The 7517-nt window shown below is 40.9% G+C and overlaps 1 non-coding gene across 1 annotated transcript; it reads right to left on the reverse strand.

Moving 5' to 3' along the window:
- Positions 1-1458: 1458 nt before the first annotated feature.
- Positions 1459-1569, reverse strand: LOC112479968. Its single transcript, XR_003046390.1, has one exon. It is a non-coding gene; the product is annotated as a U6 spliceosomal RNA (small nuclear RNA).
- Between the last annotated feature and the right edge of the window lie 5948 nt (positions 1570-7517).

The raw sequence follows: 7517 nt of genomic DNA on the forward strand, positions 1-7517 counted from the left end.
GAAAAAATAAAAAAAATAAGGACTGTAAAGCTGACAAGGCCCTTGCAGCTGTGAGGTCAACCAAGGGTTGCCTCACTTTAAAAAAAAAAGTATTGCATTTGTAATCTTGATAGATACTGCCACACTGGTCTTCATAGGCCTGTGCTATCTGTGCTCTCACATGAAGTACAGTGACAAATTTTTCCACATCTGGTCTACAATGCATAATTGTCACACGTCAGAGTTTTCACAAACCTGATGAAGTGAGAACTGCTACTTCGGCAATTTAAATTTGCATATCTCTTATTATGTCTGAGTCTGAAGATCTTTTCTTCAGTTTAAAAACAATCCGCTATTTCTGGTTCTACGAAACACACGTTCATATTCTTTGCCTATTTTTCTGTTGGTCTGCTAGTCATTTTCTTATTCATTCATTTGTAGAAGCTCTTTACATAGAGAGATTAGTCCTGTGTCCATTGCGAATACTTTTTGCACGATTGTCATCTGTCTTTTGAATTTGCTTGTGCTCTTTACCAGGTAAATATTTTTTATCTGAATTTAAATTTATCCATCTTTATCTTTTATGGTTTCTAAATTTTGAATCATAGTTTAAAAAGCATTCTTTCTTCAAAATTATAAAGGTATTTACTCACGTTTCTTGTAGTCCTTTTACAATTTTAAGAAGGCGTGAATATATACTTATATTTTGAAATCCTTATGAAAAAACTTCACTTTTCACTTTTTCCAACTGAGGCAGACCAGACATTTTATGAATTGCTCTTCTGATTTCTCCCTCCTTTCTTTGTCATGATTCATTTGACTATCACGTTGCTCATCATATAAAATGAACTGATCAAAATGGAGTTTATTGGAATGGTATGAGATACAGAACCAACCTCATCTTTCTCCAGACAGCTACCCACTTGGCCCAATACCATATACTAAAAATTTCATCATTATCCCATTAGAAACATAATTTTTAAATATTTTTCTATTTGTGTAGACAGTAACCTGGATTTTTTAAAGCCCACGTTTTTAATTCTCTAATCTACATACTTACAGAGGTAAATACAATGCATGCTATTCAATTATTTATGGGAACTGCCAAGTTTCATGAAACTGCATTCATGCATAAATGTCTTTACTCCCACATCATCATCAGTATCTCTTCAGTCAATGAAGAGATGTATAGGCACAAACCGCCATGGAGAAGTTTACAATTCAGAGGTTACTAAATTATTTCTTACAATTAGTTTGTTCAAAAGGCAAGCAGCACACCACAATTCAAGTTTGGCAAAACTCTCATCAATGACAGAATTCTGGTTTACCCAAGTTCATTTTATATGATCACCAGTATGATATTCAAAAGAATTATTAAAAAGAAAGAAAAGAGAGAAAACAGAAAGGTGGTTCAGATAATCTGTGGTCCACCTCAGTTGGAAAGTAAACACTATTTTTTGAGTTTTCATGAAGATAAACAAAAATACGGACTGCTTCGCAAACCTGTGTGTCGCCCTCGCACGGGGCCATGCTTATCTTCTCTGTAACATTTGGCAACATATTTAGTATATGCGTTGCCAAAATGAGCACGAAAAATGAAATTCTTTAACAAAGATTTAACACTCCCAATTATTTCTATTCAAAAGTTTCTAGCAAATGGAAATTTTTAAAGTAAAAATGAGAAAGGTATAGTATTCTAAGGTAAACGCCCTTTTACTCTAATACTAATTCAGATCTTCTATGTCAGCATCCTTCAACTTTTATTTCAATCAATGCTTATTGTATATATTCCCTGTCCTTTGAGGTTATAAAATTCATTATTATAGTTCAGTTTTTAAGAGTAATGTAGACATACACATACACGCACTCAGTTATAAGCAGTATATCCTTCAAAAAGAGCAAGATCACTTCCTACAGTGCATGCTCACTTATTAAACACAAATTATAAATATACATATAGGGGATAACAGTATCAGAAAAATAACAATGTCAACAAAATGATCCTACCCAAGAAATAAAGGAAATGCTGGGGATGTGGGTCAGGAGAACCCCGTGGAATAAAAGCTCCCCCAGTCGTGAACAAGGCACAGCTTCTAAGACCTCTGTGATGTTTCTAAAAGAAACAGAGCTAGAGTAGAAGCCAACAGCCTTCTGAACAAACAGACCATAGTCATGCTCTGGGGGCGGCCCCTGTGTCTCCCTACCTCCCAACTCCCTAAACTGCTGCTTCCCAAGTCAACCAGCAGAATTCTGAGAAGGACTCCCAAACCTGATCTCCAACTCTGAGACGACTCTTGACTTTCCAACCTGCAAGTGTCTAATGGAAGCCCATTCTCCCCGTATCATACCTACGGATCTAAAATGAACCATTAATGCCCACTTGCCCCTCCGATCCAATAAGACCCTCCCTTCCTTCCCCTATGTATGTCAATACTATTATCATTTTCCAGTTTTCCTGGGCTCCTTCACACCTTATACCTTAGGCATCTTCTCACTCTTCACACCCTGACGGTCGCTCACCAAGTCTTTCTCTGTAGTGTCCCCCATCCTGCCCTTCCCTTTTGTTTCCAATGCCACTTATCAATTTTAGACGCCCCCTCATATCCGGTGCCTACTTCATAATGTGCTGAATTCCTTGTTTCCTCACTCTCCTGTTTACAAACAATTCTACATCCAATTGCCATGTACTTTTCCTAAATGGTTACTTTCTCCCAAACTTATAATGTTCTCTATTATTTACATGACAGCCTGAAATCATGTCATTCATTTCATTCATTCAACGAATATTTACTGAGTCCCACTTTTTGCCAGGCGCTAATTCTAGGCATTTGGGACACATCGATCAACAGACAAAAACTCCTGTTTAATCTTGTCTTAACCTGTTGTTTTCCTGCCTTTCACCCACTAGTCCCCTAGATAATTATAGACATTATCTATAAATAAATCTACACCAGCAGTTATATTCTGGTATATTTATATGTATACCGCCCTGGCCAGGGGACTGCCGCTGCCGTCAGCCAGAGGGCTCCCTGAATGGAATGGCTGTTAACAGCAGGGGCACCCAAGTAGAAGTAAAATGCAGATGCACTCAATATTACCTACAAGCGCAAAATAAGGAGAACTCCGCGAGATGTACAACAGGCTGGTTGAGACTGGAAGTCATCTACGAAGTCATCTAGATGCAGCAGGATACAGAAATGGCAGGAATTTTAACATAAGCCCCAAGTCTATTTCCCGCTATACAGGTGACTTCCTCCCCACTATTCATACAGAACTTAAGGGGAGATGAGTGATTGTGTTTTCATCCCATTCCTGGGCCTACTGAAATGGGTGCTTATAACAGTTCCTGAATCTCCTGCCCGTAGAAGGCCAGTTTATCCTTTGCTTGAGCTGAAAAAAGTCACATTTAACAGAAGCGCAGTCGTGCACATGTGGCCAATGTAGATAAGAGTGTGTCATGTTTGTACGTTTCTCTGTGGGGCCCAGAAGACCCGAAAGTACTTAATTGGCCACAGATTATGAAGCCCACGTTCATCAAATTAGACTGGAGGTTAATTGTCCTTCAGATGTTGTTTTAGGCAGCTGCTCCATTATTCGCAAAAAAATCTGGGCCCCCAATTTACAGTAATCCTCCACACTGTGGCCTCTTGGCATAGCTGAATCCCGTAACCTTGGAAGCCATCAATAGTTCTCTCTCAAGCCACCTTTGGACCTAAAGGATATTTTAGTGGCAATATTCAAGAGGGGAAAATCTTGGTTTTCAAGATCAAAGCATATTCCTTACATTGATGACAGTCTTGGAAATCCAGAGGCTTTCTACCCAACAGCAGCCAGTAGGTGGCTTTGTTAATTTCTATTTAAGTAAATCAGTTGTTAAAAGCAGGGGGAAAATTCTAGGCTCCGATTTGAAATCTTCTATCTGATTTTAGCTCCTTTGGAGGAAGAAACAAAAATTCATGCCTGAGCCTAAATTAAATGACATAGAGCCCTCCTGTCAGAGATTCAGTTGACAGTCTTCTTTAATGTGCCCCCAATCTACTGTCCCAGCTTTTCCTCCCATTCTGCCCCTGCAGACGGGGCACCCTCCACCAAGCCCGGACTCCCCATCATGGCTAGAACACGTTCTGCAGCCCCGCTGATGTGATTATCTGAACCAGAACTGGGCCACCGCGACCTAGGTTGGCCTAACGATAACTGCTGACCAACGCCATGGGCTAGAGCTCTCTCTGGTCTCTCCTGCCTCAATCTGGGACTGGTTCAGACAACTAAGGTGACATTGAGCCAGTGAGTAGGACTTACGGAGCCCTCCCAGATCTGCAGAGAAGGAGACACAGGCTGGGGGACCACAGGGCCTGAGAGGTCAGTGCAGCCAACCTTCCATTAGTTAGTTCATCAGACCTGAAAAGATGTAACACTAACATATCACTGCTTCTGAGGTTAGGTCAACCAAGGAGCACCACCCACTCAGTAACGGCATTCGTTTATTCATTTGTTTGTTCATTCATTCTCTATTTAATGAGTCCCTGCATAGGTGTAAGCAGGTCCATCTCAATATGGCAAATCTAGTAAAATCTAGTTAGCCTGAACCCACTCAAGTATATACTTCCATTAACTGGAACGATGGGGTTCCTTCATATAAGTGACATTTCAGCCACACTGAACACACAGAGTTACCAATATTCTGTCTAAATATGCCTCTCCTTTTCCTCTACTAAAATAAATCAGTTATACTTAAAGTTACAGATGTCACTTCCCTAGGAAGCCTTTTCCAATTCCCCCAGTCTTCTTAGAAGGCTTTCCAGCTATATCTCCCACCACATCCCCACTTACTCTCTCCCCCAGCTGCACTGCCCTTCACTCAGTGCCTGCCTCAGGGACTTTGCACATGCAGTCTGCTCTCCTGCAATATTTTTGTCCATCTTCCACGCCCAGCACCAGAGCCCCTATTGCTCACTCCTTCGTCGCGGTAAGCCTCACCAACTTTCAGATCTCTGAAAGCTGAACCAGGAAAGCCAACCCTGAGCCAAAACCATTATTCACACCTTCACCACATGACACACGTTTTCTTCCCAGACTCTCTTTATCATTGTAACCACACTGACTAGCTCAATGGCACATGGTAGGCATAGTTAAGTATTGGCTGAATGAATGAATGACTGTCTCTACAGTATTTGTGTCACTGAATTCCAAATGCCCATCTGTGTACTGGCCCCAAAGCCTGGCCCTTGCCAGCCACCTCAAAGCCAAACAAATTTAAATGGGTACTGATACAGTTACACCTCGTCTATCCCCAGCTAGTAACAATGGAAGGTAAAATGAGGATCTTAAGATCCTGAGGTTGATGATCTGCATGTATTGCTAAGGTCATGAAAAGTGGCCTTGGAATATATCCAAAAAGGTTGTGTTCACCCCAAATCTATATGTTCAAGTCCTAACTCGCAGTACCTCCGAGTGTGACTAAATTTGGAGACAGGACCTTAAGGAGGTGATTAAGTTAAACGGGCCCCTTAGGGTGGGCTCTAATCCAATCTGACTCGTGTCTTCATCTCCCAAGAACAGACTGGGACAGACACATACACAGAGGGAAGAGCATGTGAGGACTTGGGGAGAAGACAGACATCTATAAGCCAAGGAGAGAGACCTCAGAGGAAATCAACACTGCCAGCACCTTGGTCTTCCGTCTTCAGAACTGTAGAAAAATTAATTGCTACTGTTTGAGCCAGTCTGCGGTACTTTGTTACAGTGCCCCCAGCAAGCTAATACAGCGCCCGAGCTGAACTGAGGAAGAGGGAAGCGATGTTTGCCAAGAATCCACTGCCCGCCCGTCTTCACAATCCTCGGTCGTCTTCTCCCCAGTACCAGCCTTTCGTCTTTGACAAGTGGACACTAAGGCACAGAGGCACAGAACCACAAAGGGGCTGAAGCGGGATTGGACTCTGGGGCTATCTGCTTCCAAGTTGCCTGTCCTCTTTTGTAATATACCTTCAGATCCAAAAGACCAGAGTAGAAAATATGAAAGCGAATTCTAATTTGCTTTAGTTAGCGCTTAGAAAATGGTCAAGATCACGATTTTAGCCAAGCTGAAGAACCATATGATTTGTATGCACCACCCAAATAAAGTGATTGAAATACTGTGAGCAGATGTGAATAGGAACTAATTTGCTTTTTAATGAGCATTCTGACCAGATCAATACTACAAAATGCTAAACTACAAAATGTCATTACAATTTAAATGCAACTGCCCGGTGATTGGTTCAAAGAGGCACTTATTGAAGCTAAAAATATATTTTCTCTTCATAAGAGTAGGAGTCTATTATGTAAAATAAAGTCATGAAAATTTTAATTGCACTGCATAACGGACAGAACCTGGTCTAAGCCCACATACCATGGAAAAACTGAAACAAAATGCAGCTGAATGCTTAATCAGCTGTCTGTCACTTTCTGAATAGTGCCTAATATTCTAATTATTAGTCACCGCACTGAGAAGGCACAATTACGGAACAGGGACGATAGCTTTAATTTTTTTTTGTTGTTGTAAACCCACAATTTGTGAAGCCTTCACAAAAATATGATTTAGTTCCCCATAAGCTATAGAGGAAAAAATAGAGGAAAAAATGATTAACAGTTAAAATTCAGTTTCTCCCCACTAAAACATAAAAAAAAAAAAGCTTTCAAGTTGTATTGACAGATATGACTAACAACTGTAATCACAGAAATAAATTTAGTAAAACGATAATTTATCTGTCACAATTTATCGAGGGAGAAAAAGTGCGGCACAAGCAGCTGAATTGTGAAGTTAAATGAAAGCAAAAATAGAACCCAGTTTTTAATGAAATGTAGAGCATTATTAATTGGTTTCCTAGCAACAGCCAGGCTAAAATTACTTAACACGTCTGCTCAATCATATGCAAATATAAGTGTTATCCCTTAAATGTTGATTATAGTTGGTCTTTTCAGATGCAAATCCAATGTGTAAAGTGAATGTAAATGTTGACAATGCTGATACCAAAAAATCCCCTGATTAACATCCTTCTGGTGTTCAAAGCACCAGTTAAGAATCTTTCCTTTGGAACCGCAAGCCTGGCTGCCATCTTCCTTTACCTGTCCTCCTTGTCTCAACTCTGCCCTTATCCCAACTCAAGCACTCGAGGTAACTAACAAAATGACATTGCTGGGCCTTGTTGAACTGCACTACAATTATTTCTCATCAGTGCTACACGATGGATGGATGATGTTTTCGGCTTCGAGTTCAATGACGATGTAAGGGGCTTGCCAACCCAGGGCAAAAATTGGTCTCGAGTTTGGCTTTGCAGGTAACACCAGACCTTTAGATGATTCCATCAGAGGCCATGTAGACAGATTCCTTTCAAAACTGTCAAATAAAGCCCTTCAACTTCCTTCCAGCCGTCCTGCAATTCAAGAGGTCAAGAACAACCATGTTCCACGGGCAAGAGAGGCACTGAGAAGGGATGCCTCTAGGGGCAGAAAGCATGGAGCCCCCTCATTAAATCCAGCAGGGTCCAAAGCCATCCCAACAA

The sequence above is a fragment of the Pteropus alecto genome, unplaced genomic scaffold, assembly GCF_000325575.1.
Source record: "Pteropus alecto unplaced genomic scaffold, ASM32557v1 scaffold21, whole genome shotgun sequence".
Lineage (NCBI taxonomy): Eukaryota > Metazoa > Chordata > Mammalia > Chiroptera > Pteropodidae > Pteropus > Pteropus alecto.